Source organism: Salmo salar, chromosome ssa22, assembly GCF_905237065.1.
Source record: "Salmo salar chromosome ssa22, Ssal_v3.1, whole genome shotgun sequence".
NCBI classification, from domain to species: domain Eukaryota; kingdom Metazoa; phylum Chordata; class Actinopteri; order Salmoniformes; family Salmonidae; genus Salmo; species Salmo salar.
Window position 1 is genome coordinate 24,595,419 of NC_059463.1, and position 12,025 is coordinate 24,607,443.

Below are 12,025 nucleotides of genomic sequence, written 5' to 3' on the forward strand. Positions count from 1 at the left end.
ACAGTCCAACATGTGCATAAGAACATACAAAATGTAACCACCATTGATTGACAGATTGTGATTACTGTTATGGTTACTTTTGTTCTTTAATGTGTTCTGACATTCATTTTGTAACATGGTAAAGTTTTCATGTGTAGTTTTGGGCCTACGTCCTTTCTTTACTAGTAAAATCATACCGGTCAGTTTTGACCAGGAACACAACAGATGTTATTTTGTGCCACTATTTAAACATTTGAAATTGTTTCAAAACAAATGTCCTTGTTAAACTTTGACAAAAAGTAATCTGTGATAAAGAGCACAATATGTTTCATCTGAGTATTTGTTATAGTCAAAATAATCCCTACATTATGCTTTTTTTACTCAAAATGAGTTGTATGAGCTCAGGTCAATGAGGCCTACAGGCCATAAATAGCAAGTAGAAGTTCACAACATGTAATGTTCACAATAACTTAAGTTGATAAAAAGATCTAACACAACATTAGGTGATAATATATGTATTATTATGGATTTATAATCAGCTATAATGGGGCGGTCATTTTGGACCGGGAACACAGAATGAATGAACATGAAGGTTGATTGAACTGTAATTCTGTCCTCTGAAAGTGCTGAAAACATAAATGTACTGTATATAATCAATTCTAGAATCATTAAGCGACAGGTTCAACTGTGTTGGGTTCTGAGAGGTATGGGACCTATGACAGCATTCTATGTGTTTAGGGTCAAGATAAATATATGCAGCTAGACAGTCAATAGCTGTACTGTGTGTAGAGGAATGAGGAGTTAACAAAAACAAGAAGCTATAGTATACTTGTTAAGCAGCTTATCTAGTTCATGAATCATTTTTCCATCCTGAATGAGTTATGGATTATGTCACCCACACAAACAGTAGTCTCTCTGGACTGTGTTCCTTATCAAAGCATATGCAAATAGAATAACAAAGATGACTATGAAGATTAGGACCAGGATATGTATCCACCAAATGACTATGCTGACTATAGTTTTTCTGTTTCAAAACCACTGCAGGAAGCCACCCCATCTCACACAGACCTGTGGCTAAGGCCAACAGCAGGGGACACTGTTTTAGGAGAGGTAAAACGAGTTGTACTATGCATAGCTCCTGAGTGGCACAGCGATCTAAATTCGTCACTACAGACCCTGGTTCGATTCCAGGCTGTATCACAACCGGTAGGTGATTGCGAGTCCCATAGGGCAGCACACAATTGGCCCAGCGTCGTCCGGGTTAGGGTTTGGCCGGGGTAGGCCGTCATTGTAAATAAGAATGTGGTCATGACTTCCGCCGAAGTCGGCCCTTCTCCTTGTTCGGGCGGCATTCGGCAGTTGACGTCACCGGCTTTCTAGCCGTCGCCGCTCCATTTTTCATATTCCCATTTGTTTTGTCTTGTTCCATTCACACCTGGTTTTCATTCCCTAATCACACTGAATGTATTTAGTCCTCTGTTCCCCTCCATGTCTTTGTGTGAAATTGTTTTGATGTTATGTGTGTATTGTTACGCGCCAGACTTTTGTTTATTGTTCCGTGTTTTGGGCACGTTGTATGTACTTCTGTGCTTTTGTTTGGACCGGAATTAAAAGTGTGCCTGTTAACTACACTCTGCTCTCCTGCACCTGACTTCGCCTCCAATACACACCCGTAACAAATGTGTTCTTACCTGACTTGCCTAGTTAAATAAATAGCTTATTCTACATCTCAACCTCTTAAATGGAATTGATATCCAGCCATCTATAATTTGATTGGTTTCTCCATGTTTCTGCCTGTCTATCATCGACTCCATCCAACTCTCTTTAACCTTCTCTCAGCAAAACATGCTGGTCAGAAATGCAGAGCAGACTCTTTTCAAACCAAAGAATTATGTATCTTGCCATACTTACTTTAATGCCTGATATTTATTTCAGACATTTATGAGTCCTCTCTTGTCTACACCGGCTAGTAACAGAGTTGCAGGTTGGTTTAGCTGGTGGATGTGATGATCAGTATCAAAACACTGTCATCCATCCTTGGTCAAAGTGTCAGTTCTGGCCTCACCTGTATATGCGTGTCCATGGAAACGGAAGGTGAGAGGGTCTTCCTGCACCCTTAAGGTCTTCTGCTTTGGCTGAGCTCTCTCTCTCTAAATATTTAGATAGCAGTGAGACAGCAGTCTAGCAGGGAGGCATTACAAGGAAACAGAACAAAATGTATTGTCATAACTCGTCCAACAAAGACACTATCGAAACATGGAATAGTACTGATGTAGTCTGTACTGGGACACTAAAGGTCTAGGATAATGTATGTTTTGAATTGGTTCAGGGTGAAATTCTATTGTAGGCCACTCAATCTATTGAGATCTGTTGAGTTTGTAAAGGTTATGATCAGGTCAAGATTGTTTGGTGAGTGTGGAGTTCAATTTTTTTTCTGAATTTCTCTCATGCGACCTTTTGACACTCAGGAAACGTGTCTTCTACAATAAACAGTTCAAGAGTCACTTACACTTATACTGGAGGTCAAAGGTCACAAACCATTTGGTGTAGTTGTCAGTTCCTGTAGAATTTGTGGAATGGCATACAAGTCCATGGAGGGTTAAGGTACGGTCATACCTAACATTGTCTAACAACATGCTCTCATAAACTGCCCTGTTCAAATACTTGGCCTAGTCAAGAGATAACCCTCCAATCTCCTCAGTCATCATCAGTTTTAATATCCTGCCTCTCAGACCTTTCCTTTTTGAGGCCTATGAGCTGGTGTCCCAACCTTCATCTTAGCTTATCCCCTGGTGAATGCAGCTCTGAGTAGCTCTGCTGGACGAGGAGTCAAGCAGATGAAAGCAGCAGGTTTTTAGATCTGGAACCTAAGAGGAAACAGGCCAGGGCTATCAATGACTTCCCCTTGATGAATGCTCAAATGTTCCGGCCTGTGACCCTGGAGATAGGATCAGGGCCTGGTGGTTGTCTTTGGCCCTGGTCCCAGCTGCAGTACGTCGCTGTGTTAGTGTTAGACCCCTATGGTCCTACTCAGACTTTAACCCAGGCCCCATGGGAACGTGGCTGTAGTCCTTATCACAGGAAGTCGCAAAATACAGCCCAAGAATGAAACCCAGCTCTCACATGCGGGTTAATCCCAAAACACTTTTGAATGTAGCGATTAGTTAAAGAGTGTTTGTTTTCTGTTCTTTTTTTGTTTGATTTGTTTCGGAACAGAATATCCACTCCTGGGAAATACACCATTTGTATTAGTCATATTTGTGTTGTTTTTGTTTCGTTTTTCACTTTAGTAGTAATAGACAAGGCAGCATAGATTACGTTGAGCCCTGACTTGTGGCTGTACAGTATGTGTACATGTACTGTATAATGTATAGATATCCTGCTGAGTTGAACACAGTGAAGGGGCAGACAAACGTTCAGTGATATGATATATTATTGGGGGCTGCTGTGTGTGTCCGAGTGATTGCCAGCAGCCACAGGCTGGCAGTAAAAATAAATGAGTCATGAGTATATGGAGGACAGGTTCACTGGGGGTCCAGCTGGTGGACTGTTAAAATGTTATATGGTATGGACCATAGGACAGACAGTTCACTGAGGCCTTCCCACTGTGTAGGGACAGCCCTGATGAGATCCAGCTGAACACACAGCTAGAGCAGAGAACACAGGCCATTTTGTGTGTGTGTGTGTGTGTGTGTGTGTGTGTGTGTGTGTGTGTGTGTGTGTGTGTGTGTGTGTGTGTGTGTGTGTGTGTGTGTGTGTGTGTGTGTGTGTGTGTGTGTGTGTGTGTGTGTGTGTGTGTGTATGTATATACGTGCTTGCGCGTACGTGTGTGGACGTACACATGTTTATATGCTCCTGTGCATCAGAACCAGAGGTTTATTCATACCCTTCTGGAAAGTGGGCTGTTCTTCTGAGCATTCAGAACCCTCTGTCTAGACAGGCTGATTGTTTTGGGACAGGGGGTTAACTTAACTATGGAGTATTGGTGTCCAAATTCCATGTCATGCTATACCATTAGTCCTAGGAGACTGTGTTGCCTCCTATTTCATTCCGGGTCACCAATACACAGACATCCATCATGTGTAATTATAGCTGTGTATTTTTCCATGCCTGCCTGAGTCAGTTCCAACCTCTAAACATGACCTGGAGCATGGTACATGGAGCATGGGCAAGCTGGGCCAGGCCTCTGGGCCCTCAGACAGCCCGCTTTGTCTAGGGATCATAATCTCATAGGAAATGCACCTGCCCTCTAGAGCTCATGATCTCTGGGCTTTAGGCCAAGGAAGAGGCCACTGTCTAATGAACAAAGTATGTGGGGATGGCATTGATCATGATCATGTTCAAAAGGGTCTTCTCTTCCACAGGAAGTGTGCTTAAGTCAGCCTTCGTTCATTTGATGCCGATGCTTTCAACTGTTTTTACAACTTGGTTGCAGTAGAAGTAGCTGTCGTTCAGTAGTAATAATACGTGTATGAATAGTGGTTCTAGGAGCAGATTCAGGGTACAGTTATGTTGGATCAGTGTGCATGATATGTACAATGAACTGTTCCAATGACCACCTGAGAGAAAAGACTAATAAAGGAAAAGCAGCCCTTTCCTTTACATTGGCAGCTTGTCCTGCAGTACTGTAATACAGGTGGCTCTGACTCTATGGAGCTCCACACAGTGCTAGGGACTAGATTACATTTTTACCAGACATTTTACCAGAGAAACAGGAATACTGCAACATCATACTAACTAATCTGGAGAAATGATCATATACAGTGAGGGGAAAAAGTATTTGATCCCCTGCTGATTTTGTACGTTTGCCCACTGACAAAGAAATGATCAGTCTATAATTTTAATGGTAGGTTTATTTGAACAGCGAGAGACAGAATAACAACCAAAAAATCCTGAAAAACACATGTCAAAAATGTTATAAAATGATTTTCATTTTAATGAGGGAAATAAGTATTTGCCCCTTGGCAAAACATGACTTAGTACTTGGTGGAAAAACCCTTGTTGGCAATCACAGAGGTCAGACGTTTCTTGTAGTTGGCCACCAGGTTTACACACATCTCAGGAGGGATTTTGTCCCACTCCTCTTTGCAGATCTTCTCCAAGTCATTAAGGTTTCGAGGCTGACGTTTGGCAACTCGAACCTTCAGCTCACTCCACAGATTTTCTATGGGATTAAGGTCTGGAGACTGGCTAGGCCACTCCAGGACCTTAATGTGCTTCTTCTTGAGCCACTCCTTTGTTGCCTTGGCCGTGGGTTTTGGGTCATTGTCATGCTGGAATACCCATCCACGACCCATTTTCAATGCCCTGGCTGAGGGAAGGAGGTTCTCACCCAAGATTTGACGGTACACGGCCCCTTCCATCGTCCCTTTGATGCGGTGAAGTTGTCCTGTCCCCTTAGCAGAAAAACACCCCCAAAGCATAATGTTTCCACCTCCATGTTTGACGGTGGGGATGGTGTTCTTGGGGTCATAGGCAGCATTCCTCCTCCTCCAAACACGGCGAGTTGAGTTGATTCCAAAGAGCTCCATTTTGGTCTCATCTGACCACAACACTTGCACCCAGTTGTCCTCTGAATCATTCAGATGTTCATTGGCAAACTTCAGACTGGCATGTATATGTGCTTTCTGAGCAGGGGGACCTTGCGGGCGCTGCAGGATTTCAGTCCTTGATGGCGTAGTGTGTTACCAATTGTTTTCTTGATGACTATGGTCCCAGCTGCCTTGAGATCATTGACAAGATCCTCCCGTGTAGTTCTGGGCTGATTCCTCACCGTTCTCATGGTCATTGCAACTCCACGAGGTGAGATCTTGCATGGAGCCCCAGGCCGAGGGAGATTGACAGTTCTTTTGTGTTTCTTCCATTTGCAAATAATCGCACCAACTGTTGTCACCTTCTCACCAAGCTGCTTGGCGATGGTCTTGTAGCCCATTCCAGCCTTGTGTAGGTCTACAATCTTGTCCCTGACATCCTTGGAGAGGTCTTTGGTCTTGGCCATGGTGGAGAGTTTGGAATCTGATTGATTGATTGCTTCTGTGGACAGGTGTCTTTTATACAGGTAACAAGCTGACATTAGGAGCACTCCCTTTAAGAGTGTGCTCCTAATCTCAGCTCGTTACCTGTATAAAAGACACCTGGGAGCCAGAAATCTTTCTGATTGAGAGGGGGTCAAATACTAATTTCCCTCATTAAAATGCAAATCAATTCATAACATTTTTGACATGCGTGTTTCAGGATTTTTGTTGTTGTTATTCTGTCTCTCACTGTTCAAATAAACCTACCATTAAAATTATAGACTGTTCATTTCTTTGTCAGTGGGCAAACGTACAAAATCAGCAGCGGATCAAATACTTTTTTCCCTCACTGTATCCCTGTCTGTCCCCATTACAGATGTCAGGGGTAGAGAAAAAGTAGCTAAAGCATCCTTCATACAAGACTGAATCTTCAGCTTAACTCCATGTGTAGGACAGTAGCCTATTGCTATCGTGTTTCTCTTATGTTGGGACAAAGCACTGAGATAATGTAAATGTAATGTGGGTCCATTGTGGATGGAGGTTACCTGTACTAGGACTGGAGACAAGAGCATCCCATTGCTGACCCCTGGAGTCAGGTGTGGGTGTAGCCTGTGCACCAATCACTAGGCGACCCACTCATGATTTCAGAGGTCACTGGGTTCATCGTCGTGGGACCTGTTTTGACGGTGAGGGAGTCTTTCTCATTGTTCTTGGTGATGAATAGTAAATACATCAAATCAAATCAAAGTTTATTTGTCACGTGCGCTGAATATGACAGGTAGACCTTACAGTGAAATGCTTACTTACAGGCTCTAACCAATAGTGCAAAAAAGGTATTAGGTGAACAATAGGTAGGTAAAGAAATAAAACAACAGTAAAAAGACAGGCTGTATACAGTAGCGAGGCTATAAAAATAGTGAGGCTACATACAGACACCGGTTAGTCAGGCTGATTGAGGTAGTATGTACATGTAGATATGGTTAAAGTGACTATGCATATATGATGAACAGAGAGTAGCAGTAGCGTAAAAGAGGGCTTAGCGGGTGGTGGGTGAGACACAATGCAGATAGCCCGGTAAGCCACTGTGCAGGAGCACTGGTTGGTCGGCCCAATTGAGGTAGTATGTACATGAATGTATAGTTAAAATGACTATGCATATATGATAAACAGAGAGTAGCAGCAGTGTAAACAGAGGGGTGGGGGGGGGGGCACACAATGCAAATAGTCTGGGTAGCCATTTGATTACCTGTTCAGGAGTCTTATGGCTTGGGGGTAAAAACTGTTGAGAAGCCTTTTTGTCCTAGACTTAGCACTCCGGTACCGCTTACCATGCGGAAGTAGAGAGAACAGTCTATGACTGGGGTGGCTGGGGTCTTTGACAATTTTTAGGGCCTTCCTCTGACACCGCCTGGTGTAGAGGTCCTGGATGGCAGGCAGCTTAGCCCCAGTGATGTACTGGGCCGTACGCACTACCCTCTGAAGTGCCTTGCGGTTAGAGGCCAAGCAGTTGCCGTACCAGGCAGTGATGCAACCAGTCAGGATGCTCTCGATGTTGCAGCTGTAGAACCTTTTGAGGATCTCAGGACCTCAGGACCCCTATGCCATGTCTGGCGTAGAGTTACACATTGTGGCTTCTCCCTACTTAAATGTTGTTATACTTTGACAATCAGGATATACACTTCACTGAGTGTACAAAACATTAAGAACACCTGATCTTTCCATGACATAGACTGACCAGGTGAATTCAGGTAAAACCTATGATCTGTTATTGATGTCACCTGTTAAATCCACTCCAATCAGTGTTGATGAAGGGGACGAGACAGGTTAAAGAAGGTTTTTTACACCTTGAGACAATTGAGACATGGATTGTCTATGTGTGCCATTCAGAGGGTGAATGGGCAAGGCAAACTATTTAAGTGCCTTTGAACGGGGTATGGTAGTAAGTGCCATGCGCACCAGTTTGAGTGTGTCAAGAACGGCAATGTTGCTGGGTTTTTACGCTCAACAGTTTTTTTTGTTTTTAAAAAATGATTTATTACGAAAAACACAAGGAAGGGGTAACATTAAAGTATTAGAACATGAAGGACAAACAATACAGCATCAAGACACTATCAAACATGTATCAGTCTTTCCGCAACGGAGCAGAGCCATCCTTATGTGTGAGGGTGTGTGTGCATGATAGTGATATAAAATATATGTCATAGTTTCCTTTTTCATGAACACAATCTTGTGAAACCCGAACCCTCCAAGATCACAGTTCCCCAATAGCTGTCCTTCAACCATTCGAGACCCCTCCCACAGTCATTTTTGTTTTAACATGCTCCAGTGAGTATCTATACTGAACCAAAAATATAAACGCAACATGCAACAATTTCTAAGATTTTGCTGAGTTACTGTCACGTCCTGACCATAGTAAGATGTTATTTTCTATGGTAGAGTTAGGTCAGGGCGTGACAGGGGGTGTTTTGTGTTTTTCTATGTTTTGTATTTCTATGTTTGGGTTCTAGTTTTCTATTTCTATGTTGTTGTTTTTTTGGGATGATCTCCAATTAGAGGCAGCTGGTCCTCGTTGTCTCTAATTGGAGATCATACTTAAGTAGTTATTTTTTTTTCACCTGTGTTGGTGGGTAGTTGTCTTCTGTTTAGTTTTCCTTACCTGACAGAACTGTGTGCTTTTGTTTTCTCTTTGTTATTTTTTCTTTAGTGTTCTGAGTAAAAATAAATATTCATCATGAGCAATCAACACTCTGCGTTTTGGTCCCCTCTCTATGACAGCCATTACAGTTCATATAAAGTCATCAGTCAATTGAAATAAATCAATTAGGCCCTAATCTATGGATTTGACATGACTGGGCAGGCGTGCAGCCATGGGTGGGCCTTGGAAAGCATAGGCCCACCCACTGGGGAGCTAGGCCCAGCCAATCAGAATGGGTTTTCCCCACAAAAGGGCTTTATTACAGACAGAAATACTCCTCAGCACCACTCCATTCCCCACCATCCTCCCTGGGCTGGCGTGGATGTAGTTGTGAGGCCGGTTGGATGTACTACCAAATTCTCTAAAACGATGTTGGAGGTAGTTTGTGGTAGAGAAATTAACATTCAGTTCTTTGGCAACAGCTCCCGTGGACATTCCTGCAGTCATCATGCCAATTGCATGCTCCCTCAAAACTTGAAACATCTGTTGCATTTTATTGTCCCCTGTACAAGGTGCACCTGTGTAATGATCATGCTGTTTAATCAGCTTCTTGATATACCACATTTGTCAGGTGGATGGATTATCTTGGCAAAGGAGAAATGCTCACTAACAGGGATGTAAACAAATTTGTCCACAAAATTTGAGCTTAATAAGGTTTTTGTGCATTTGGAACATTTCTGTGATTTTTTTATTTCAGCTCATGAAACATGGGAGCAACATTTTACAGGACCTTGACCCATAGTAGTTCATCATTCCTGGTTTCCAGTGAGCAGAAATACACATGACTGTGACCCTGACCCAGCATGAACCCTGGGAGCCACAGACCTGGGGGATACAGGTCCCCAGCCCCACTCTTCCTGACCCTGTACAAACTGACATGAAAACAACAAGGGCTCCTCTGGGGTCCCGGAGTCATGTCCTTAACCTGCAGGTCACATTCTGTTCACAGCCAGGAGACAGGAATGTGTTATTCCCCTCAGCTACCACTAGGGCCTGCCCTGCCTGCATTCCTGCTCAATGATGATCAATGGGATCCCTCCCTAGCCTTTAATCCTGTTCTGTACAGACCTGTAATTTGTATAATATTATAAAATAATTCCCCCAAATGTGTTGCTACTGTATACAACACTTCCTCAGCAAAACACATCTTCAGCACCAGGGCAACACAAATGGCTTCCTAATATGTGGGTTTGATTCCCATGGGCATCCAAATGTAAAATGTATGCACACATGACTGTGAGTCGCTTTGGATAAAAGCGTCTGCTAAATAGCATACATTATTTTATTATATTATTGAGATGAGAGAAACACCTTGAGTGGACAATTACCCTTACCAAATTGTGCTTTTTATAACTTTTTATAAAAAAAATATATATATATTTCACCTTTATTTAACCAGGTAGGTCAGTTGAGAACAAGTTCAAAGCAGTGCGACACAAACAACATCACAGAGTTACAAATGGAATAAACAAACGTACAGTCAATAACACAATAGAAACAATCTATATACAGTGTGTGCAAATTAGGCAAGATTAGGGAGGTAAGGAAATAAATAATTACAATTTAGCAATTAAACACTGGAGTGATAGATGTGCAGAAGATGAATGTGCAAGTAGAGGGGATAAGGTAGTTGGATGGGCTATTTACAGATGGGCTATGCACAGGTGCAATGATCTATGAGCTGCTCTGACAGCTGATGCTTAAAGTTAGTGAGGGAGATATGAGTCTCCAGCTCATACCTCATTAATTTAACTACAAATGAGGTATTTGTTTTAATGTTTGGTGAATGGGGAAAATAAAGCCTAGTGTTTCGGCCGTTACACATTCCAGATGTTATAAACTAGGAGAGAACTACGAGGTCTGTAATTGGCTGGATTGTGCTGGCCGTGGCTGAATGCACAAAATATACACTGAAACAAAACCTATTCCCCCTCAGCAGACTGAAAAGATTTGGCATGGGTCCTCAGATCCTCAAAAAGTTCTACAGCTACACCATTGGGAGCATCCTGACTGGTTGCATCACTGCCTGGTATGGTAACTGCTCAGCCTCCGACTGCAAGGCACTAGAGAGGGTAGTACGTACGGCCCAGTACATCACTGGGGCTAAGCTTCCTGCTATCCAGGACCTCTATACCAAAGACTCCAGCCACCCTAGTCATAGGCTGTTCTCTCTGCTACCGCATGGCAAGCGGTACCGGAGCGCCAAGTCTAGGTCCAAAAGGCTTCTCAACAGCTTCTATCCCCAAGCCGTAAGACTCCTGAACAGCTAATCAAATGGCTACCGAGACTATTTGCATTGACCCCCCTCTTTTTGACTCTGTACCGGTACCCCCTGTATATAGCCTCGCTATTGTTAGTTTACTGCTGCTCTTTAATTATTTGTTACTTTTATTTCTTATTTTTTACTTATCTATTTTTTACTTAACATGTATTTTTTTCTTAAAACTGCATTGTTAGTTAAGGGCTTGTCAGTAAGCATTTCACTGTAAGGTCTACACCTGTTGTATTCGGCACATGTGACAAATACCATTTGATTTGATTTGATTTGTTTTGATTTGAAACAGGAAAACAACTAGCCTCCATTTCCCCTGACAGTCCCAGGATTGCTCCGTAACTCTCCTCTGTTTATGGACATAGAGGGGGCTATAAAATTATTAGGAGTGCAACGCAAATACCCTCCTCCTCGTCCCTTTCTCTCTCTCTCCACCAACTCATCCATTCCCTCACAGCACTGTAGCATTCCTTCACAGTTACATTATTTTACAGTTATCAAGACCCTGCTTGTGCTGTATTTGAATGACCTTTGGATGTTCTCTTTTCCAACTAAAGATACATCGTGTTTCTGTCAGCACCTGATCAGGATCTGAGTCAGTGTGTGAAGACTGTGAAGCAGTGAGAGAATGTGTGGTCAGTTGATTGACAGCGCTGACAGGCTGTGTATGGGATATAGATGAGAAAGAAAGATTGTGGCTTCTCAGAGCCATGATGTGATTGGCAAACTCTCTGGTTCTCTGGTTTCTATTGGCTGAATTTCTGAGTTTCTCTCGTCTGACTCACACAAGACTTGTGTGTGCTGTGTTAATGTGCTGATGCAGACGCTGGCAGGGGTTCTGTTCATGGTTACCAAGATATCTGATCTGGTGTCTTGGAAGCTTGTGGTTATATTCAAACTGTGATGCATATTTGAGACTGTTAGTTGCATGAATACTCACAATAAGGTTTGTATGTCAAAACTGCTCACATTAGGGTCTGATCATAAATATTTTCCATTATAAGGTTTTAATACAAATCTGATGCCCCAAATTGGATTACAGAGAGAGTCATTATTCTTACATTG

General features: G+C 42.7%; 1 protein-coding gene across 1 annotated transcript in view; it reads left to right on the forward strand.

Moving 5' to 3' along the window:
* The window catches only part of LOC106582957 (multiple epidermal growth factor-like domains protein 6), a 103,136-nt gene that overhangs the window by 57,431 nt on the left and 33,680 nt on the right, over window positions 1-12,025 (forward strand). The window lies entirely within an intron of this gene.